Source organism: Gobio gobio (genome assembly GCF_949357685.1).
Source record: "Gobio gobio genome assembly, chromosome: 10".
Classification (NCBI taxonomy): domain Eukaryota; kingdom Metazoa; phylum Chordata; class Actinopteri; order Cypriniformes; family Gobionidae; genus Gobio; species Gobio gobio.
The window spans coordinates 23,130,824-23,154,729 of NC_137116.1; the positions used below are offsets into that span (position 1 = coordinate 23,130,824).

General features: G+C 44.2%; 1 protein-coding gene across 1 annotated transcript in view; it reads right to left on the reverse strand.

The window, feature by feature from the left end:
• LOC307132143 (dematin-like) overlaps positions 1-23,906 on the reverse strand; it is a 66,408-nt gene that overhangs the window by 27,420 nt on the left and 15,082 nt on the right. Inside the window, exon 2 of the mRNA XM_079826310.1 lies at positions 2,724-2,783. The gene's annotated coding sequence lies outside the window, so the exon portion shown is untranslated. The remainder of the gene's footprint in view (positions 1-2,723; positions 2,784-23,906) is intronic.

A 23,906-nucleotide genomic window follows, 5' to 3' on the forward strand; every position in this document is an offset into this window, starting at 1 on the left:
AGAATCACTATAGTAGCTGCATGTTTTACACAGTTTATACAGTTCAGTTAATAGCCGTTCTTATAGCCTATACGCGCTGCCACCGACACACACACATACACACACACAGACGGCGCGCGCAAGCACCGTAGCCAGATCGCTTTCACTTTCGTGCTCATAAATTTTGTCAAGTAAATGCGTTTAAATGCTTGCCGGTTTCAACATTTAAAGCGATTGTGCACTATTCAAAAACAACAATACGTATCCGTTCAGTGCTCAGCTTTTTTCGGTGACACAGATAGCCGAGCCGTGTCGCGTCTCTGACAACCCTGAAGGCAGACCTCTTTCACCTGCGGCCTCACAAAGCTTTGTCATTTGTATGTGTTTTAAGCCCTGCCAGTTTGGACATTGAAGTGATTTTAGACCATCAGATGTGTGTTATGTTGAACTAATGCCTGATATATTGGGACAAACGAACACCCAGACAGAAGCTTGCACATCACGTGAAGATCGCGCGCAGAGAGCAGAGCAGAAACGCAGTGTCAACGCTGTCCTGTGACTAAAGTAAAGTCACTAAAGTAGCTTAAAAACTCAACAAACAAAAAAACTCGTTATAGCATATATTTTAATACCTTTGAAGTAAGTACAAACCACAGCTTCATAATGAATAGAGACGGTATGAGTAATTCACACACTTTTTTTTGTGTTTTTTTTTGAGTAATTCACACACAATCACTCTCTCATTAATGCATTCAAATAAATGTAATGTAGGCTTACTGTGTTAATTTATCTGTATCTGATGTACAACAAACAGAAATCTGCCCCATAGACAATAACTGCTGAAAGAGAACCGTTTCCTTCAAGTGTTTTAAAATCACAAAGAAATGTACTTTTTCATTAGAAAAAAAAAATTCCACCTTCAATAGTAGAAAATATTTACAGTACAAACCTTATCAGGAACTTACTCAAAAACCTTTCGAGGGAAAAAAAAGAGAGTAATAATCGTTCATTAATCGTAATCGAGGTAAAAGGTTCAATTAATCGAGGTTTTTATTTTTAGTCAAATCGTTACAGCCCTAGGGTTAGGTGTTTTGCTCAAGGCCGGTATTGAGAAACAAATCTGCAACCTTCAGGTTACCAGTCTGATTCTCTAACCATTAGGCCACGACTGCCTGACTTAATGAGCTTAAAGGCTGCATGACTGAATGAGCACTGTGCTACTTTTATCTGTGCCCTCTTTTTATTCTTTTAATAATTGTTTTAATACATTTCAAATACATTTTAAACAAATTTTAATCAACTTCTTCCTATGCACTTCTTGTGATTATTTTATGATTATTTTTTAAAAATCCTTTTTATGTAGAGCACCTTGAATTACTATTGTCTATGAAATGTGCTATATAAATAAACTTGCCTTGCCTTCAATAAAACAAAACTTAAAGGGATAGTTTACCCAAAAATTTAAATTCTGTCATTATTTACTCACCCTCATTTCATTCCAAACCCGCAAGACCTTCATTCATCTTCATAACACAAATTAAGATATTTTTTATGAAATCCGAGACTCCATAGAGCACCACGACGCATGTATTTACAATGTAAACTGCTGTTGAAGTTGTTATTTTTGTTTGTTTTTGCACACAAAAAGTATTCTCATCGCTTCATAAAATTAAGGTTGAACCACTGGAGTCAAATTGACTATTTTAACAATTTTGTTTTTACTACCTTTCTGGACCTTGAAAGTGTCCATTAAATTGCTGTCTATGGAGGGGTTTTAAGAGCTCTCGGATTTCATCAAAAATATCCTAATTTGTGTTACGAAGATGAACGAAGGTCTTACGGGTTTTAAACAACATGAGGGTGAGTAATTAATGACAGAATTCTCATTTTTGGGTGAACTGTCCCTTTAACTTCATTAAGTCTCCCAAACCATGTTTACTTTGGAAAGGGAGCAAGAAGACAAGGAGATACGGATTCAGAGATGGACAGGGAGGAAAAAAAAGGTAGCAGACAGGGGTGGCAGAGAAGGGGGAGGGGAGATAAATAAAAAGGATAGAGACGATGGATAAAGAGAGACGGAAGGTTGGGGGAGGGATGATATGGAGAGAGATGATAAAACACATTACATCCCTGCAGTCAGCACAGATGGATAGTGTGACAGACGACTGTGCCTCCCTTCCCCCATTTAACCAGGAACTATGTCAAGTGCTGTCAAGCCGTCTTAAAATGAGTAAAATTAGGGTTGACACTGAGACTAAGGATTAGCATGAGGAACTAAAAGTCCAGAAAATGACAGGAATAACATATGTACAGCATTTATTCCATTATCACATCACAAAAAAAAAAAAAATTAGCTTCATTTTAAATGGAACAACAAAGATCAGTGTTTTTAAAAATGGCTTAGAGTTTGATGCCTAAATACAGCATCCAGTATTTAATACCCCCCAGTTTATGTTTCACAGAAGAAAGTAAGTCACACAGTAAATTATGACATTTCATTTTTGGACGAACTGTCCCTTTAACCCATTTACTGTACATTCAGACTACATTAATAATTTTTATTGGCCAGAAGTGTAGCCAAAAAATCCAAATACAGACTGTTTGATAAATTGTGTAAATTGTAGACCATTTGAAGATTTGAAGAAATCAGTAACAACAATTCCAGACTTTCAATTTAATGTAATGTATGTAATAATGTAAACGCCTATAGACTAGACTGAATGAGATGAACACTGAAATCTTACCTCAGGGGGTGAGAAGGTTCATTACACACATTTACAGGGTCTCCTCGCCCTAGACCATTCCTGAAACACCCAAATACAATGTTTCATTACTCATCATGACATAACAGTCGAACATCAAGCAAAAAACTGTTCAGTGCACTGAATTCAGTGTTACATTTAATTCACAAATGATAAAGCTGCTTATTTTAGTAGTCATGATATTCTGTGACGGCCAATATATCTGATGGGGAATGGCAGTGCTCTCTAAAGTGCTTCCTCTTCAGGCAGTGTCTCTGAGTTATTGATCCACAGGCTGAGCTTCTGCATTCACAAAAGTCAAAATCACTAAATTATTCATGCCTCAATAAACTCTGGTCTTGAACTGGAATGTGGATCTCTCAAAAAGAAAAACATGTACAGTACCTCATAATTAGTCCAGACAACTAAAGATTAATCACTGTGGTGCAGTTTTTAGTAGCATCCACATAAAAAGTGAAACTGCACAGTTCCCTTTCAGTCGGTTACGTTCGACGTACGTCGGACGTCACCGACCAATTGGGATCACTTCAGAGAGCCCCTATCAGCTTCGAGATATGGAGAACAGGCCAATGGGCCATTGGCGTGCGAGATTTGCATCTCGTGCTCCGCCCCGAGTATAAACCGGAAGCGAGAGCAGCGCACAGTTGTCATTCACTTCGGAGCTGAACAGGCGTTTGCACGAAGAGCAAGAACGTATTTCGTTCGTAATACTTCTCAGTAGAGAGAGATCGTTTGGAGGACGTGAGTACGCTCATGTTGGCGAGACGGCATGGGTATCAGCGAGACCGCGTGCTCACCGCTGCATGCAGCAAAAAACTGCTGTTCTCACCTACCTTCGGGGAAGGCGAAGTTCCCCTCCCCATACCTCGATCTAGTGCTATTCCTGCACCGCAGAATAGACCTACTTCGATGGATGGCCGGGGTGACCTGAGGATCACGTTTAGGGCAAACCCGCCGAGCCAGCCTCCGTGGGCCCCTGATCCCTCACAAGCACCGCAACCGGTAGAGCTTCCGGAAGAAGTCGCTGGCCCCTCCCATGGTTGTCCAGCGGTGACTTTCGGGGCTCCAGCAGACGATCAGATGTCGATCGCTGCATCGGAGGGGGAGTTCCAGTCCTCTGGGGATGAAGATCCGACTGTTCTGCCTCCCTCTGGGAGAGTGGCAATGGTCGAGTCGGACCCGGAGTTGACGGCTATGTTTTCCTGGGCCGCCGAAAAGGTCGGGCTTGAGTGGAACCCTCCACCTTGTCCCGAGCCCCCCGTCTCCCGTCCAAGGCCTGTAAGTTCTCTTCCAGTCTGACCGCGAAGGCTTACAGGTCTTGTGGACAGGCCGCGTCTGCCTTGCATGCCATGTCACTGCTTCAGGTGCACCAAGCCCAAGCACTCATGGACATGCACGAGGGTAGGCCTGACCCAGAGCTCCTCCGGGACGGAGACCTCGCCCTATGGGCGACGAAAGTCACCGCCCGTTCCCTTGGTCAGGCGATGTCCACACTCGTGGTCCAGGAGCGGCATCTCTGGCTCAACCTAGCCGACATGAGGGAGACCGATAAATATCGGTTCCTGGACTCCCCCATCTCCACGACCGTGTTGTTCGGCGAAGCGGTCGAGAGCTTTGCCCAGCAGTTCTCGGCCGCCTAGAAGCAGACCAAGGCGATAAAACACATCCTGCCCCGGCGGCCCGCTGCTGCCTCCACCCCGCCGCCGGCCGCCGGCTGCTCGTCGCCGAGGACTTCCGCCCGCCACCGCCTCCGCTCCCGCCAAAGCCCTGCAGCAGCCTCCACCCGGGCGTCGGCGTGGAGCCGGTCGTGGGAAGAACGTCCAGGCCGCTGCCAAGCCAGGTGGCAAGTGCCGTCGCAAGCGACCCTGAGACCCATGGAGGAAACTGCTCTCCAGGAGATGGCCGCAGCTCCACTCCTTCCCCTGGAAGAGGGACGGGGGAGAATCCTTGTTTCTCCTTTATTTTCTGTCACCCAAATTTTCAATAAAAGAGCAGTTTCTAATATCTCTGGGCCCCAAGAGAGCGTTCTTGGTGGTGTTCGACGCTCCCATGCCTTGTCACCCTCAAGCGCCTCTACAATCGCCAGCAGGGGATGCCGGCTGTGGGGACGCACACAAGCGGCCTTCCCACACTCGCACATCCCCTCAGCGGAAGCAGGCCCCACGTCCAGTCAGTGTTGAACTGCTTGAATTCGTTCAAATGCAGGACAGCGGTACCACTGAAACATTTTCAGAGGCTCCTGGGGCATATGTAGGGCCCTATGATTTCCGCGATCACCGAATCGCGGACGGAATCGCGGAATTGGCATATTAACGCGGAATATCCCAGAATTTGACATATTTGGAATGAAATGTGGTTTTGTGTGGGAGAAGAACGTATGTCTGGGAAAAATGCAGACCGGGGGAAGCAAATCTGGGCAACACAACCCCTCCCGTCATTTCAGCTCCCCCTTCAAAACAATGAAAGTATGGCGAAGCGGCTCACAACGGCTCTGCTTTCGTCTGCGAAAAAGTTAAGAAACTTAACGCTAAGCCCTCAGTACCGAGCCGAGCAGTTCCCTCGCAGGGAGTGCTTGCTGTATTTTGCCTTGTTTTTAATGCACTTTAATGTACTGTATGGAAAATAATGCCTTAAATGAACTTGAGAGAAAATGAGATGCGCGGGTCAGCGCGTCTTATCCACATCATGTTTGGCTGAGGTAGATCTTAAAGTGACAGTAGCACTGATAATGTCTGTCATTAATGTTCAAAGAACAACGGGAACAGAAGATTGTAGCTTTAATGATGATTCATCTATATTTCACTTTTTATTTATGCAGTTAAGAAAGGTGTTGATAACTTTATTCAATTTCTGTGTAGACTATGTCTGACAGGGAAGGCCACAGGTAAATATAACATTTATTATAATGGGTTTATGTAAAGATTGTTTTAAGTTCAATTAAATTAAAAGTTATTTTTTAAAGTCTAATAAATGTTGAAATTGGTAGCTTTCAGTTATACTGTAATGTAACGTCATCACTGTTTCATATAGACATTAATATCAGTGATAATGGCCTTCATTCATAAAAAGATGTCATTACAACACACATTTAAAATATGCTGTCTTTAAATTGTTTCTAAATTAATTTGGAGTAACTGAAATTATTACAATATCAAAATATTAAAAACTCCAATGTTTTTAATTGCAATTAATCATGATTAATTACAGAAAAAATGTGATTAATTATTTGTTACCTCAATAAATTTAAGGTCATTCCTATTTTATGTTTTATGTTCTATTATATTAACATTAAAAACACACTCTTTTTATGACTAAAATAACAGTTAAGGGTAAAAAAAACTGAATTCCCAAAAATTAAAACAGAAAAAAAAGGAATTAGCAAAAATTACAATGGAAAAAAATTATTTTGGGAAAAAATAAAACGGAATTTGGGAAAAAATAAAACGGATTTCATAAGGCCCTAAATATGGCATCCGCAGCCACAGTAACGCCGCTCGGATTGCTTCATTTGAGACCGCTTCAACGCTGGCTACACAACCGAGTCCTGAGATAGTGCCCCTAGTACAAGTGTCCAGGCATGCTGTTGTCTCCACGGATGCCTCATCCACCGGCTGGGGTGCCACGTACAACGGGCGTGCAGTTTCGGGTCTGTGGACGGGGCCTCAACTGCAGTGGCATATCAATTGCCTAGAGTTGTTAGCAGTCCATCTTGCACTCTTGCACTCAGCCGCTTCAAGGAGCCGCTCAGAGGCAAGCACGTTCTGGTCCGTACGGACAACACTGCGGCCGTTGCGTACATCAACAAACAGGGTGGTCTACGCTCCCGTCGCATGTCACAACTCGTCCGCGATATCCTCTTATGGAGTCAGAAGCGTCTGAGGTCGCTTCGGCCATTCACATTCCGGGCCTGCTCAACCGTGCGGCCGATGAGCTGTCGCGGTTAACAGTGCTCCCGGGAGAGTGGAGACTCCATCCCCAGGCAGTCTAGCTGATCTGGAGTCACTTCCGGCCAAACAGGTAGACCTGTTTGCCGCCCCAGACACGACCCATTGCCATTTGTTCTATTCCCTGACCGAGGGGACCCTCGGCTTGGATGCCCTGGCACACAGCTGGCCCCGGGACCTGCGCAAATATGGGTTTCCCCCAGTGAGCCTTCTCGCACAGACACTGTGCAAAGTCAGGGAGGACGAGGAGCAAGTCCTGTTGGTCGCTCCGTATTGGCCCAACAGGACTAGTGCTCCTCGCGACAGCACCTCCTTGGTCCATTCCTCAGAGGAAGGACCTCCTGACTCAGAGACAGGGCACCCTTTGGCACCCGCGTCCGGACCTCTGGAAACTCCATGTCTGGTCCCTGGACGGGACGCGGAGGTTCTAGGTGGCCTGCCACAAAATGTAGTAGACACCATCACTTCTGCTAGAGCTCCCTCTACGAGGCACCTCTATGCACCTCTATGCAAACCATGACATGAAAGATGGTAAGTCTGTTGGGAAGCACGATCTGATCGTCAGGTTAGGGGTGATTAAATCCGCCTCGCCCTCCCTCCATACCCTCTTGAGACTTAACTCTGGTGCTAACCGCACTACAGAGAGCGCCCTTTGAGCATTTGCAGTCGGCAGAGTTGAAAGTCTAGTCTCTAAAGACAGTTTTCCTGACTGCATTGGCCTCTATCAAGAGGGTAGGGGACCTGCAGGCATTTTCGGTCGATGAATCGTGCCTGGAATTCGGGCCTGGTAACTCTCATGTAATCCTGAGACCCCAGGCCTGTATACGTGCCCAAGGTTCCAACCACTCCCTTCCGGGACCAGGTGGTGAACCTGCAAGCGCTGCGGAGGAGGTAGACCCAGCCCTAGCTTTTCTCTGTCCGGTCCGCGCCCTGCGGACTTACGTCGACAGAACGCAAAGCTTCAGGACCTCAGAGCAGCTCTTCGTCTGTTACGGAGAACAGCAGAAAGGAAAGGCTGTCTCCAAGCAGAGGATGGCCCACTGGATAGTGGATACCATCGTCTTGGCGTATGAAACCCAAGACGTGCCCTGCCCGCTCGGGTTAAGAGCCCACTCCACTAGGGGTGTTGCTTCTTCCTGGGCGTTGGCTCGTGGCGCCTCGCTGACAGATATTTGTAGAGCTGCAGGCTGGGCGACACCTAACACGTTCGCTAGATTCTATAGCCTGCGTGTAGAGCTGGTAGCTTCCCGTGTGCTCGCTTCCCATAGTCAGTAACACCGGAGTGCCCGTTCTAGTGTCGGCTTGCTGCACCATTCCCTTCCCCATGGAACGGATACGTGCGCTTATCTGCTCCAGTCGAGTTCCCCTGAGGATAGGCGAACCCTGTTGAGTCCTCCGCAACCCGTGGCAGTCGGATGTGGCGAAGCATCCGACACCAGGTTTAACACTCGTATGCATTGGTGGAACTTGTGTTAGGCTGGGTTCCATATGTTGTGACCCCTACGGCAGTCCCATATGTGTATTCTTCCACGGTACGACTCCCTACGATGAGCCCGTGTCTCAGTGCGGTGTTGTCCCCCGCCGACTCTGGCCGGGGCCACCCCTGGGACTCCCGTATGTTGTACTGCCCAAGGCCAGTCCATACGTGTATTCTCCACATGTTAACTCCCTCTGGGCATGATGTAGCTTCCGCAGCAGCCCTTCTGCAGCGGCCCTTCCGGGCACACTTTCCCGTTATCCAATAGTCTGCTGAGTGGGTTTTGCGGAACAGCAGTGTGACTCTCCCTGCGTGAGTTTCCCGCCCGGTAGAGACGGGGTCTGAGGGCTCTTCGCTGGGCGCTGGAAGTGGTAGTAACTGTGGCGTTTTCCAAAGGGATCCCAATTCTTCGTCGAACGTGACCGACTGAAAGGGAACGTTTCGGTTACGTATGGTAACCCTCGTTCCCTAAAGGAGGGAACGGAGACGTACATCCCGTCGCCACAGTTGCTGTACCATTATTGCATGGCCGAGTCACTAGTTCGGCTCCTCAGTGAAAAACAACTGTGCGCTGCTCTCGCTTCTGGTTTATACCCGCGGCGCGGGGCGGAGCGCGAGATGCAAATGTTCTCCATATCTCGAAGCTGATAGGGGCTCTCTGAAGTGATCCCAATTCGTCGGTGATGTCCGACGTACGTCTCCGTTCACTCCTTCAGGGAACGAGGGTTACCATACGTAACCGAGACGTTCACAATTGAAAGAATAGTTAAAAAATAACAAAATAAAATAATTAAAAATTAAGCAGTTTTGAAGAATGGTGAAGAATGAAAGCGAATGGGGATCAGGGGCTGTGAAACAACAAAAATGGCATAAAACCCATAGTGAAAAGAAATTCACTTTTGCATACTTTCAAAAAGAGTCGTTATAACAGAAATAGTATACTTTAAAGAATACACTTTGTGTGAACTGAATGTAATGTTTTTGGACACTTCATTGTATGCTAATTGCAGTGACATTTAAATGTATTATAATTACAATATATATTAAATTCAGTTGACTTAAGCCGTTAAGTTAAGTTAACTTTAGGGTGCTTTTTGACCCACTTAAGTAAGACTTCTTAGTACATCTTTATATGTAATTTTATAATTACTTGAAATATGGTTAAATTGCACTGCAAAATGTACTAGCATTTATGCTAAATTTTAATGTAATTTCATTTGAAACTTGTAGTGTATGTTATAAATTGAATATACACATTTATAATTAATTAATATTTTTAATTACACATTTGTAATGATGAAGTTGAAATTTAGTACATTTAAAATATATTTACTTTAAATGTAATATCTAATAACACAGTTAAATTATAATCAAGTTCTTTACATGTGCTTTAGTGTGTAAGTCTAAGTGTGTAAGTCACATGCTCGGAAGTCTTAATTAAACTTCTGAAGTTGAGATTACGAGCTCACATCAAAATAAGTGTACTTCTTTAAAGCACAACAAAAGAGGTTTTTTTTCAAAAGGTGAACATTTTTATTTGAAATTATTATAAAATAAGATTGGTGTTCCAATCACTTCCATGGCCAAAGGTGTATAAAATCAAGCACTTAGGCATGCAGACGCTTCTACAAACATTTGTGAAAGAATGGGTCGCTGAGGGAGTCAGTGAATTCAAGCGTGGCACTTGATAGGTTGCCACCTGTGCAAAAGTCCATTTGTGAAATGTCCTCACTACTAAATATTCCACGGTCAACTGTTAGTGGTCTTATAACAAAGTGTAAGTAATTGGGAACTACGGCAAAGTTGTGATAATTTAAAAGGTCAAATTAACAGAAAATGTAACGTATCTACATGAAAGAGGATGTATGTCTATATTTTCTTAATGCACAAGAGGAGGAGAGTTTGAGTGGCCAAAGACTCTCTTCTGCCATGGCCATCCCAGTCCCCTGAGCCCTAGAAAACTGAAGAGGAGAGTGTATCAACATGGACATGGAATCTGAAGGAGCCGGAGAGATTCTGTATGGAGGAATGACCTCTAATCTGTTGTCAATTGTTCTCCAAACTCATCAGGCATTATAGGAGAAGACTCAGATCTTGGCAAAAGGATGTTGCAAAAAGTATTGAATAAATGCCATTAATTGTGGTCAATGTGTATTAGAAGAAAAAAAAAATATTTATTTTATAATAAGATTTCCCCATTTTCAATAGTTTTATTTCAATGAAAGGTAAGAATTTTTTAAATTGTTTTGAATAAAAAGTCAAAAGGATTAACAAATCAGATTTATGTTGACACGCTTCTTTGTTCATATTTACCAAGGGTGCCAATTATTCTGACCAGGGCTGTTTATGCTAGTGTGAATGTAGTTGCATCACTCAGCAATATATAGTAATGTTACTGTTGACAGGAGTCTTTTCCTATTTGTTTATTCTATACATTGTAACTGATGAACAAAACAGCACTAACAATGACAAATGTTAGTAAAGGCATGCCTGGTTAGTGTGACCAGGGAAACTTAAATGTATTAAGTTGACTCAAAATATTATTTGCTTGGTCTATTATTTGTTTCATTCTTATTGTATTATTTTGAAGATTACATTTAACAAGGTTAATAATTACATGTTTAGAAATAATTATATTAGTAGTATTATCAAAGATTAATTTTAGATGAGCTTTAGATGACGCAATGTAATGCACAGTTAAAAAAGAGGAAATAATCATGCACAATTAAAAATCAAATGTTGGCTGCTATACACAATATATCCTGAATATGGAGATTTCAGGGTGGGATCTTTAGTCAGTATACATTCACCCAGAAAACCCTATAGTAGCAGCATGGTAATGCATTAAAACCACTTAAAACACCTCGGCAGTTGCCCTGGCATTGGAAGTTTATGTGTCTGATTTCCCTTGAGGATTCTGACATGTTTGGACCCCTCTTCCCAATAGACTTGTGTTTCTTCTCACATATGACAAGAATGAGGCCTACAACCTTATAAATGTATTGGCAAACATAAAGGGCCCTATTTTAACAATCTGAGCGCACGGTGCAAGACAAGTGCACTTAGGGCATGTCCGAATCCACTTTTGCTAGTTTAACAATGGGAAAAATGGACGGCGCGCCCGACACATTGTCTAAAAGGGTTGTCCCTATTCTCTTAATGAGTAATGGGTGTGTTTTGGGTGTAACATCAAGCAGCAACCTCCCGCAGATTCTCTTTAAGCCAATACGGAAGTGACATATACTGCAATTAATCGGCTGGCCGCTAGGGACAGGATCCAGAAGGGAGCAGAATCTCATTGAGCCCCATGTTAAAATGGCCAACTTTACAGCAGATTAAAACATGTTTACAGCCTGGAAAAAATTCTGGTTTTAGTCTATACGGCAAATTTTGCCCTTCATGACAACTGTGAGGGGGGTGAATTTTTTTATAACTCATTTGTTTACATTATAAAAAGCCTTAAAGTTCTGCATAATTAAGGGCGTGGCGGCCGTGGCCACTTCGAGTGACAGGTGAATAGCCATTTATCTCCTGTCTGTTATTCATCGCGTCACTTCAGCTCCGCCCACGTCCCGCCTTTTTGCCCATTTTCTGTTATCCGGGAGTGACGCGTTATGACGCGCTGCCAAGATGGCAACAGCCAGCTCATCCATACTTTACGCTTCAAAACTGCTCTTCAGAACCCTATGGGTGACGTCACGGACACTACGTCCATATTTTTTTACAGTCTATGCGTAACATGCAACAAAACAATTCTCAACCAAAACCTCATCTCCCATTCCCTTTAAAAGCCAGTTGGGCTCGCGCCATGGTGGATTTGCTATTTACATATCGGAATTTGCACACGGAAAAACAGAACGCTTCTCTAGCGAGGAAATGGATCTGCTCGTCTAATGATGGCTGCTTGTTCATCATTGCTGCAAATAGGTAGGCTAATTTTGATACATGCACTGACAATCTATTATGACATGTAGGCATTTTTATATTTATGTACACAATAATAATCTTTTACATTTAAATCCTTTAATTGTTCCTATTTAAAAGGTGTGTGTGCTCCCCCTGTGTGTGTAATAAGCAGAGTGTACGTACGTTGTGCACCTGCCTATAAGAGCATATTACTAACGGGCTCTTTAAATAACTACAAAAAAATATTGCGCCATTGGCTTTAGACCAGGATTTATTTGGTCTATTTCAGTTACCTCAAAATAGCAACGTGCCTGAACACTCCTCGTTTTCAGACCAGCACGCTCATGGCCCGTCAAAAGAAGTATACTTTGCAAGGCTGTGCGCATACGCTCACCCACACGTTAAAAAAAGTATACTTTCGGCTTTAGACAGGATGCGATTGCTTGACTGACCAACTACACCTTGTTCCCTTTCAGTCGGTCACGTACGTCTGACGTCACAGACGAATTGGGATCACTTCAGGGAGCCCCTATCAGCTTCGAGATATAGAGAACAGGCCAATGGGCCATTGGCGTGCAAGATTTGCATCTCGCGCTCAGCCCCCGCAATGCGGGTATAAACAGGAAGCGAGATCAGCGCACTATTGTCATTCACTTCGGAGCCGAACGGCATTGATGAAGCAAGACTGCTTTTCTAAAAGAGAGCCTATCTATAAGAGAGATACTCCAGAGAATGAGAGAGACGCTTTGTGTTGGCAAAAAGGCACAATCAGCGCGACCGCGTGCTCTCTTGCACCGTGCATTTGCATAACAAACTGCTGTTCTCACAGCAACTGTTGGTTCAGTGAGGGCGTTTGTCTTAGTGAGTGCAGACACAGGACTGCACTTATCTCCTGTGTGCTGCTGCGGTCTTCCCCTGGGTGCTTCAGCACCGTTAAAAGAGCATTTCCTCACAAAAGAGCAACACGGGTGTGACACTGCGTCTTTTTCAAGACGTCATTCCACCCGTGTGTGTCAGGATGCGGTTGTTTCCTGTCCTGACGGCCACGATCCCTCTCGCATAAACGTGTTGAGACTGCGTTCGTGGGGGATCCATGTTCTCTCAGGGGAACGGGATCACATCGACGCGCTGTTCGTCTCACCTTCCTCGTGAGGGTTTGAGTGTTCAGCGCGCCGTGTGCTGTCTAGCTGCCGGGTGACTTCAGATGCACGGTTGAGACTGTGACCCCTCAAACGGGGTTCAGTCCCTTTGCTTATACACTGATCTAGTTTCGTTTCTGGTGCACCAGAAATGGGGCTACTTTGGCTGATAAGCCTGGGTGACCTGAGGTTTACAGTGAGGCTTCCCCGCCGAGTACATCTCCGTGGGCCCCCACTCCTCTATCGCATCGCAAGCATGTTGAGACTGTGTTCGTGGGTGGGGTGGCAGTGCCACTGGCAGGCCACCTCCGCACTGCGCTCTTTGTGCACGAGGGTAGTTCTGAGCCGAGGTTGAGTTGCGCACAGCGCTGAACCTTGGCCAGACGATGTCCACCCTGGTCCAGAAACACCATTGACCCGGATTTGGTCAGGAGCTGCTCTCCCCCGGAGGAGGGCCGGGGGAAACCATTGGTAATTCTGTTCTGCCACTGGTGTTAAAAACAGCCAGTGATACCCAAATTCTTAAGAGCAGTTCCAAAACCTCTGGGTCTCGGGAGTTCAGGAATGTCAGCGTGACGCTACAAAGCCTCGCCGCTCTCATTCCCCTCCCCACAAGAGGGTGAGAATGGCTGTGTGTGTGACGCTACAAAGCCTCACCTGTTAGCAGTTCGTCTTGCACTCAGCCGCTTCAAAGAGCTGCTCAGAGGCAAGCACGTTCCGGTCCGTACGGACAGCATGGCGGCCGTTGCGTACGTCAAAGAAAACAGGGTGGTCTACGCTCCCGTCGCATGTCACAACTCGCCCGCCATCTCCTCCTCCTCTGGAGTCAGAAGCATCTGAGGTCGCTTCATGCCATTCACATTCCGGGCCTTCTCAATCGTGCAGCTGACGAGCTCTTACGTCAGCAAGTGTTCCCGGGAGAGCGGAGACTCCATCCCCAGGTGGTCCAGCTGATCTGGAGTCGCTTCGGGACCGCACAGGTAGACCTGTTTGCAGCCCCGGACACGACCCACTGCCAGTTGTTTTATTCCCTGACCGAGGGGACCCTCGGCTCGGATGCTCTGGCACACAGCTGGCCCCGGGGCCTGTGCAAATATGCGTTTTCCCTAGTGAGCCTTCTTGCACAGACACTGTGCAACATCAGGGAGGACGAGGAGCAAGTCCTGTTGGTTGCCCTGTATTGGCCCAACCAGACTTGGGTCCCAGAACTAGTGCTCCTCGCGACAGCACCTCCTTGGCCCATTCCTCTGAGGAAGGACCTCCTGACTCAGAGACCGGGCACCCTCTGGGACCCACGTCCGGACATCTGGAAACTCCATGTCTGGTCCCTGGACGGGATGCAGAGGTTCTAGGTGGCCTACCACAGGAACAGCGGTAGACACCATCACTTCCACTAGAGCTCCCTCTATGAGACGGCTCTATGCGCTGAAGTGGAACCTGTTCGTCGATTGGTGCTCTTCTCGCCGAGAAGACCCCCGAAGATGTTTGATCAGTTCGGTGCTTTCCTCCCTACAAGACGGGTTGGAGCGAAGGCTGTCTCCCTCCACCTTCAAAGTTTATGTTGCCGCTATCGCCACTAATCATGACATGGTAGATGGAAAGTCCTTAGGTAAGCATGTTCTAATAGTCAGGTTCCTGAGGGGGGCGAGGAGACTAAATCCGCCTCGCCCTCCCTCTATACCCGCTTGGGACTTAACTCTGGTGCTAACCGCACTACAGAGAGCGCCCTTTGAGCCTTTGCAGTCAGCTGAGTTAAAAGTTCTGTCTCTGAAGACAGTACTCCTGACTGCATTGGCCTCCATCAAGAGGGTAGGGGACCTGCAGGCATTTTCGGTCGACGAATCGTGCCTGGAATTCGGCCTGGTAACTCTCATGTAATCCTGAGACCCCGGCCTGGCCTTTTCTCTGTCCGGTCCGCGCCCTGCGGACTTACGTCGACAGAACGCAAAGCTTCAGGACCTCAGAGCAGCTCTTCGTCTGTTACGGAGGACAGCAGAAAGGAAAGGCTGTCTCCAAGCAGAGGATGGCCCACTGGATAGTGGATACCATCATCTTGGCGTATGAAACCCAAGATGTGCCCTGCCCGCTCGAGTTAAGAGCCCACTCCACTAGGGGTGTTGCTTCTTCCTGGGCGTTGGCTCGTGGCGCCTCGCTGACAGATATTTGTAGAGCTGCGGGCTGGGCGACACCTAACACATTTGCTAGATTCTATAGCCTGCGTGTAGAGCCGGTAGCTTCCCGTGTGCTCGCTTCCCATAGTCAGTAACACCCGAGTGCCCGTTCTAGTGTCGGCTTGCTGCGCCATTCCCTTCCCCATGGAACGGATATGTGCGCTTATCTGCTCCAGTCGAGTACCCCTGAGGGTAGGCGAACCCTGTTGAGTCCTCCGCAACTCGTGGCAGTCGGATGTGGCGGAGCATCCGACGCCAGGTTTAACACTCGTATGCATTGGTGGAACTTGTGTTAGGCTGGGTTCCATATGTTGTGACCCCCACGGCAGTCCCATATGTGTATTCTTCCACGGTACAGCTTCCTACTGCAAGCTCGTGTCTTTCCCTCGGCAGAGTTTCTCTGCCGTCCCAGGACGGTGTTCTTCCCCAGCTGTAATCGGCCGGGGCCACCCCTGGGACTTCCGTATATTGCACTGCCCAAGGCCAGTCCATACATGTATTCTCCACATGGTAACTCCCTCCGGGCATGATGTGGCTTCCGCAGCGGCCCTCCCGGCACGCTTCCCAGCGTTATCCAATAGTCTGCTGAGTGGGTCTTGCGGAACAGCAGTGTGACTCTCCCTGCATGAGTTTTCCCGCCCGGAACAGACAGGGTCTGAGGGGCTCTTCGCTGGGCGCTGGAAGTGGTAGTAACTGTGTCGTTTTCCAAAGGGATCCCAATTCGTCTGTGACGTCCGACGTACGCCGAACGTGACCGACTGAAAGGTAACGTCTCGGTTACGTATGGTAACCCTCGTTCCCTGAAGGAGGGAACGGAGACGTACGTCCCGTTGCCACAGTTGCTGTACCATCACTGCATGGCCGAGTCACTAGTTCGGCTCTTCAGTGAAAAACAATAGTGCGCTGCTCTCGCTTACTGTTTATACCCGCAATGCGGGGTGGAGTGCGAGATGCAAATCTCGCACGCCAATGGCCCATTGGCCTGTTCTAATCTCTATATCTCGAAGCTGATAGGGGCTCCCTGAAGTGATCCCAATTCGTCGGTGACGTCCGTTACCTCCTTCAGGGAACGAGGGTTACCATACGTAACTGAGACGTTTTGTGTATGTGCGGGGTGGGTTTTTCTGAAATACACTACTCTTCAAAAGTTTGGGGTCAGTAAGATTTTATTTTCTTATTTTAAAACAAATGAATGCTTTTATTCAGTAAGGATGCATTAAATTGATCAAAAGTGACAGTATCTGATTATAATGTTACAAAATATTTCTATTTCAAATAGATGCTGTTCATTTAAACTTTCTATTCATAAAAACATTGATAATAGTAAGATTTTTTGAGCACATTAGAATCATCAGCATATGCATTTTATCAGCATATTAGAATATTTTCTTAAGGATCATGACTGGAGTAATAGCTGCTGAAAATTCAGCTTTGCCATCACAATTTCAAATACACCGATCAGGCATAACATTATAACATAACTTCACAGGTGAAGTGAATAACACAAATAAATTGGACAAGCGTAAGGATTTGACAAGGCCAAATTGTGATGGCTAGACGACTGGGTCAGAGCATCTCCAAAACTGCAGCTCTTGTGGGGTGTTCCCAGTCTGCAGTGGTCAGTATCTATCAAAAGTGGTCCAAGGAAGAAACAGTGGTGAACCCGGCGACAGGCTCATTGATGCACGTGGGGAGCGAAGACTGGCCCGTGTGGTCCAAACAAACAGACTAGCTTCTGTAGCTCAAGAAGTTAATGCTGGTTCTGATAGAAAGGTGTCAGAATACACAGAGCATCACAGTTTGTTGCATATGGGGATGCATAGCCGCAGACCAGTCAGGGTGCCCATACTGACCCCTGTAAGCGCCAACGGATTGCTCCACGGAGCAATGGAAGGAGGCCTGGTCTGATGAATCACATTTTCTTTTATATCACGTGGATGGTCGGGCGCGTGTGTGTCACTTACCTGGGGAACACATGGCTCCAGGATGCATTATGGGAAGAAGGCAAGCCGGCAGAGGCAGTGTGATGCTTTGGGCAATGTTCTGCTGGGAAACCTTTGGTCCTGCCATTCATGTGGATTTTACTTTGACACGTACCACCTACCTTAGCATTGTTGCAGACCATGTGCACCCTTTCATGGAATTGGTTTTCCCTGGTGGCTGTGGCCTCTTTCAGCAGCAACAACGAGTTTGAGATCTTGACTTGGCCTCCAAATTCCCCATATCTCAATCCAATCGAGCATATGTGGGATGTGCTGAACAAACAAGTCCGATCCATGGAGGCCCCACCTCGCAACTTACAGGACTTAAATGATCTGCTGCTAACATCCTGGTGCCAGATACCACCGTACACCTTCAGGGGTCACATGGAGTCCATGCCTCGACATGTCAGGCATGTTTTGGCAGCAAAAGGGGGACCAACACAATATTAGGTCAAAATGTTATGCCTGATCGTTGTATATTAAAATAGAAAATAGTTATTTTAAATTGAAAATGTTAATAATATTTCACAGTAATACTGATTCTACTGTATTGTTGATCAAATAATAAATATCAGCCTTAACGAGCAAAGAGATTAATTTCAAAGCATTCTTATGATGGTTTAAATATCTTATGATGTGTTTAATTAAACTCCAAAAATGTATTATTTCACAAACATAAAGCGAAATATACAATTCTGCAGTTATGAAATCGTCCTAATATAACTGGTATTGTACTGGGATGTAATTAATAACATAAGAGTAATCAGATGTGTTATTACACATCGTGTAATCAGATGTGTTATTACACATGTGCTATTAAACATCGCATAAATTTTAAAATCTCTCCTGCCTGATCGATTGCTCCTGTCTGCCTGCTGTGTCTGTTGCTCTGTAGCTCAAGTCTGTAGCTCTGTAGAGCCTTGCTTACGTTTGAATCTTTATTTTGATATTTCCTCTTTTCTTCTACTGCTAAATATAACTTACTCATCACCATACATTGTTTAAAAATTGCCTATCACGTTAAATTTGACATCGCTAGCTTTTAATCTAAATCACCATCACACGTTAGCATTTTGCTAGCCTGTTAGCTTGTTATCTCTGCACCCGGGCCTCCCTTTTTCTGAGTTCATAACTTGGATTAGTAAATTGTGTCCAGCAAACGATTGTGGTAAGTGGTAAATTGGATTAATCAACAAACACGGTAAGTCATGTCTTCTCCTGTCATTATCACCTGCACTGCATGTCGCATGTTTAGTGTAGGCTTCTCCGCTGGCGAACAGGGCTTCACATGTGATAAATGTAAGGAGATAGTTAGGCTGACGGAGAAGATTTCAGAATTAGAAACACGCATCCATACTTTATCTGAGAGTAGTGAGGATGTAACAGCTTTAGACACTGATTTGGATGCGAATAGCTTAGTGAACTCTGTACATTCTTCGGTTCCGGCTGCAGGGCCCTCGCAGCAGGGAAACTGGGTAACAGTGAGGCAGCATAGTCGCAGACCAAAGAACCGCTTTTCCGTTCCGGTTAGAACATCAAACAGGTTCTCCCCTCTCAGTGAAGCACCCACTGAGTATCCTGTTGAAAGTGCCCTAGTCATTGGCGATTCTATTACACGGAACGTGAAGATAGAGACACCAGCCACCATAGTCACTTGTTTACCGGGAGCCAGAGCACCTGACATCAAAGCAAATTTAAAAGTGCTGGCTAAAGCTAATCGTAAATTCTCTAAGATTATTATTCACGTCGGCACTAATGATGTTCGACTTCGCCAGTCGGAGATCACCAAAATTAACATTAAAGAGGTGTGTGAACTCGCTAGTACGATGTCTGAGGCTGTTTTTTGTTCTGGACCGCTCCCGGCAAAAAGGAGTGATGAGATAGTTAGCAGACTATCATCACTCAATGGCTGGTTGTCTAAGTGGTGTCTGCAAAATAACATAGGGTTCATAGACAATTGGAAAAGTTTTTGGGGCAGACCTGACCTGTTGAAGAAGGATGGCATCCATCCCTCTTGGGGTGGTGCCGCTCTTCTCTCTAGTAATCTGGCACATAGTCTTAAAACTAAACCTTGACTCACTAGGGCCCAGGTCAGGAAGCAGACAAACTGGCTAAACCGACCGTCTGCTAGCTGTCTCACGTTACCGGAGTCAGATAAATCCCAGCACATAGAGACTCTTTCACCTAGATATTATCATATAGAGACTGTGTCTGTTCCCCGAATTAGTAAATACAAAAAAACATCAAAACCATTCAACAGTAAAAATTTTATTGACGTCCAACAAATAAACAAAATATATAATACAGATGAACAATTGATAAAGCTTGGGTTGCTGAATATTAGATCCCTTTCCCCAAAAGCGCTTATTGTTAATGATATTATTACAGATAATAATCTAGATGTGCTCTGTTTGACAGAAACCTGGCTAAAACCTGATGACTACATTACCTTAAATGAGTCCACCCCCCAAGATTATTGTTATAAACATGAGCCGCGTCTGAAAGGTAAAGGGGGAGGGGTTGCTGTAATTTATAATAATATCTTCAGTATTACTCAGAAGTCTAGTTTCAAATATAATTCCTTCGAAGTTTTGGTGCTTTATGTAACGCTATGTAGTGTACATGATAAAACCCGTTCAACATTTGTGTTAGCTACTGTATACAGGCCACCAGGGCATAATACAGACTTTATCAAAGAATTTGCTGATTTTCTATCAGAGTTAGTACTGGCCGTAGATAAAGTACTAATTGTTGGTGATTTTAATATCCATGTAGACAACGGAAAAGACGTATTGGGATTAGCATTTAAAGACACACTAAACTCTATTGGAGTTAGGCAACACGTGTCAGGAGCCACTCATCGCCATAATCATACTTTAGACCTAATATTGTCACATGGAATAAATGTTGATACCGTTGAAATTCTGCAGCAGAGCGATGACATCTCAGATTAGAGCCCGACCGATAAAGGATTTTTAAGGCCGATACCGATACAAATATTTGGTCACTTAAAAATCCGATATTCCGATATATCAGCCGATATATATAAAAAAAAAAAAAAAAAAATAACAGAAACGCGTAAAAAAACACAAACAGATTTCCCTTATACATTAGTTATTTGTAGTTATTCATGATCCCTCAGCCTCTCTAAAATAATATGATAATGCAGTTTAAAAATAAACTTGTTTGTTTTATTGTTACAACAGAACAGAGGAATATAAAATATATTAAAGTTCTGATAAATAAAATGTATAAAAATACAAACTTAAGATATGAAACTTAAAGTCGTTTGGACGAAAACACAATAGGCTAACAAAAACAAAAAATCAAAGTTACCAGTATTAATAGATGTGGTAAGCTTTATAAATATAACTTTTAGCAAGACTGGAAAAAAAAATATTCAGTTAAGTTCTAGAAGTTCTGATAAATAACAACAATAGCAAAACATAAACTATATACCAGCCCCTCCAGAAAAACGCGATTATGCGATCGCGTGATTTAACGCATAATCAGCCAAAGTTCGCATATTCATGCGGGGGCCGCATTTTTTCAAATACGCCGCACTTTCGCCGCATAAATTGCCTATTTCCGCGTGCAAAATATGCGGGGCTATCATGATTTCATAATCCCCGCATTTTCGTTGCAAAAAAAGTCATATATATTAGCAGAAAGTTGAAAATTTTTCGTTTACTTCACACAAGAGCCGCCATTTCCGCCTATTGCCATGGGAACGTTTTGAAGTGACGTGATTACCCGACGCGAACGTCATCGAAAAGCTTCAAACCCCGTGGAGAAACCATAGATACCGGTGAAACCATGATGAAGCACAAACTCCCATTGGCCAACAAAAATAACAGCAAAAGAGCAAAGCAGTTTCCCTGTGTGCTGACTGATTTCAAAACACAGCTTTGAAGCGTTATGAATCAATGAGTCGATTCAGCGGTTTGAAGCGTTATGAATCAATGAGTTGATTCAGCGGTTTGAAGCGTTATGAATCAATGAGTCGATTCAGCGGGTTGAAGCGTTATGAATCAATGAGTCGATTCAGCGGTTTGAAGCGTTATGAATCAATGAGTCGATTCAGCGGGTTGGATCGCCAAAGTCACGTATTTCAGCAGTTTGACACGCGATCCGAATCATGAATCGACTCGATGATTCATAGCATCATGATGCTGTGTTTTGAAATCAGTCATCACTATATAAGTCGTTATTTAGTTTTTTTTGCACACAATAACTATTATCGTCGCTTCATAAAGTTATTGTAGAACCACTGTAGTGAGATGGACTTTGTAACGACGTCTTTAGTAGGCTACCTTTTATGGGTCTTGAGAGTGTACATTGTGCCAATGGAGGCCTTTCTGAGCCATCGGAATTCAACTAAAATATCTTAATTTGTGTCCAACAACATAAAGGGAAGTCATTAATGACAGAATTTTCATTTTTAGGTGAACTAACCCTTTAGGAGATTGCACTTTGTGCATTGGAAGCACTCAAATGTCTGTTTTGTATAGCGACATCTGTAAAACAGGAAGTTATTTATTAATTTTTTCAGAAGTTGTAGCATATTCCTTTTGTAAAGCTACAGAACTTGATTGACTAAATGTTTTGTAAATTTGAGCCATTATTAAGATCTTCAATAAAACAAGATGAGAACTTAAATATTCCAGCACTTTCTGTGATGTAGTGCTTTTTTTCTCTTTCTCATCAAACCGCAGTTTTTGCAAGTTCCCGCAATTTTATCGCATAAAATTGCATAAATATCCCGCATTTTTCATCGCATTTTTTAAGAAAACGTGCCGCATAATCAAGGATTTTTGCCCGCAACAATCACAAAAAAAAGCCGCATTTTTCTGGAAGGACTGATATACAGTATAAATATGAGCCACCTTATAATTACAATGTCAACTTGCTTATCCCTTTACATGCACTTTTAATTCTATCCATCAAGCTACAACAAACCATTTTCAATCATCATTTGCTGCCTGCCTTCTAAAATCTACTAACGTTACTGATGATGACTCGTGTAATCCATTATTTGACTCGTTAATGCGGCGTCTGAACGAAGTCACGCACTTTCGTTCACTCTTCACGAGCCTAACTTACGATTTACAATGCAGAGACTGGAACTACAAATATACTAGTTATAAATACAGTAATCATTAATTTATTTAGGCAGAATAAGTTTGTTGTGTTTTTCAAGGCGCATTAATGTTAGCGGTCTCCCACTGATAGCCATGGCATTAGCTAGCTTTGTGGTTAGCGTCTATGATAAGTTATAATTTAGAAATATGTATACTTTTTCAAAATAACGGGCAGGGGAGAGATGATACGTCTCATGATGTCAAACTGTCAGACTATTAAAGAAATACATTTTATTCAGTCACATTGTCCGAGGTAAAATAAGTCAGTCAACTGTAACCTAGCGTAATTACCAGCTCTCTTGGCTTACATGTAACAGCAAAAACTGGACTTGGCAGTTACAAATTGTGTCATGTTATTTGAGTTAAGAGAACTGATGGGGATGTTCTTTTAACTGTTATTCAATTCAAGCAATGTATGTCTCGTTGCCAACTTACATGCATTTCGCGGATGATCTGTGTTGTGAATGCAGTGCTCAGAGCGCTGAAGCTCAGCATGACTCTGCTGGATCAGCTGGTGGTGTTGCCAGCCGGCACGTTGTAGGGTGCCCTCTGGTGGACAAACTATGAAACGCCAACACTCAATGTGTTTGAGAGGTGTTTCGTCCGGTTTTTTTATTTTTAAAAAAATATTCATTTATCGGCCATCATAAATGCCGATACCGATAGTTTGGAAAAAGCCTAATATCGGCCGATAATATCGGCCCGCCGATATATCGGTCGGGCTCTATCTCAGATCATTACTTAGTATCATGTATACTTAATTTAGCTAAGGTTGCAAAGCCGCCCCCTCGCTTTAAAAATGGCAGGACAATCACTGCCGCTACTAAAGATTGCTTTTTAAATAATCTCCCTCATCAGTATCATCTGCTCAGCATCCCAGATAGTATAGAAGAACTCGATGTTGCAACAGAAACTATTGACTCTCTCTTTTGCAGTACTTTAGACACAGTTGCTCCTCTGCGCTTAAAGAAGATTAAAGAAAATAGTCCAACGCCGTGGTACAACGAGCACACCCGGGCCCTTAAAACAGCAGCCAGAAAAATGGAGCGCAGCTGGAAGAAAACAAAATTAGAGGTATTTCGTAATTTGTGGAAAGAGCACATGATCACATACAGAAAGGCTGTAAAAACTGCTAGATCTGCTTATTTCTCAACTCTCTTGGAAGAAAACAAACACAACCCAAGGTATTTATTCGATACAGTGGCTAAATTAACCAAAAATAAAGCTTCAACTTCTGATGATTGTAAACAGCACAGCAGTAATGACTTTATGAACTTCTTCACATTTAAGATTGATCATATTAGGAAAAATGTTTTAACCATGCAGCCGTCTAATACAGCATCACATCAGACAGAGCATTGTAGTGTCACTGAGGAAAAATTACACTCATTCACTGCTATAGGAG